This window comes from Mus caroli, chromosome 8 (assembly GCF_900094665.2).
Source record: "Mus caroli chromosome 8, CAROLI_EIJ_v1.1, whole genome shotgun sequence".
Classification (NCBI taxonomy): Eukaryota; Metazoa; Chordata; class Mammalia; order Rodentia; family Muridae; genus Mus; species Mus caroli.
The window spans coordinates 776,906-777,916 of record NC_034577.1 but is presented as its reverse complement, the minus strand read 5'-3'; positions in this window follow the sequence as shown (position 1 = coordinate 777,916).

Below are 1,011 nucleotides of genomic sequence, written 5' to 3'. Positions count from 1 at the left end.
TGATGTATTCAGACCTTCCCTGAGTTGGCTTCAATCTTTTATGGTTTTGTCCCCATCTTTATTTATCTAATTTATCCTCTCTACAGTAGCTTAACACGTTTATTAGGTAAACATGTCTTGCCCTGAGCCATACTCTGGTTTCTCTTATCACCTCATGTTTATATCTTTGTTAACTTTCTTATGGTCCCATTGGGCTTGAGAGAGAAGTTCACCTCTCAGCGAGACCTTTAGTTAAGTGGGAGAACGTTCTTCATGAACACGAATGATCAAACGGGACTATTCAGAGACATAAACATGGGAAATTACAGTTTTAGATAGAAATGACTAAGTGTTAATCCCACCAAGCAGGAAAACCCACCACAACAACTTTTGAGTCAAATTTAAAGCAAGCTTTATTAAATTCTTGCCAGGAAGATGTACCCCAGCTAGATAAATACCTGGGATTGACCCACAAGCTACACTGGCCAGGTGCTTATAAAGGCAAACCCACAAGGCTATATATTTCCACCTTGTCAAATCAAGGACAAGCATACATCCTAATGTGCTTCCTGCCTACATAATTTCTGCCTACATGTGACTAAAGGCATCTGGTGCACTTTGGTCAACCAAACTTGTTTAGGGAAGTAGAAATATGTGGCTTCAGAAGATGGCCTAGTCAGCAATCAGTGGAAAGAGAGGCCCATTGGTCGTGCAAACTTTATATGCCTCAGTACAGGAGAACGCCAGGGCCAAGAAGTGGGAGTGGGTGGGTATGGAAGTGAGGGGGTGGGTATGGGGGACTTTTGGGATAGCACTGGAAATGTAAATGAAGAAAATACCTATTTTTTAAAAAAAACTTACCCAAACTTATGGGACACAATGAAAGCATTTCTAAGAGGAAAACTCATAGCTCTGAGTGCCTCCAAAAAGAAACTAGAGAGAACACACATTAGCAGCTTGACAACACACCTAAAAGCTCTAGAACAAAAGGAAGCAAATTCACCCAAGAGGAGTAGACAGCAGGAAATAATC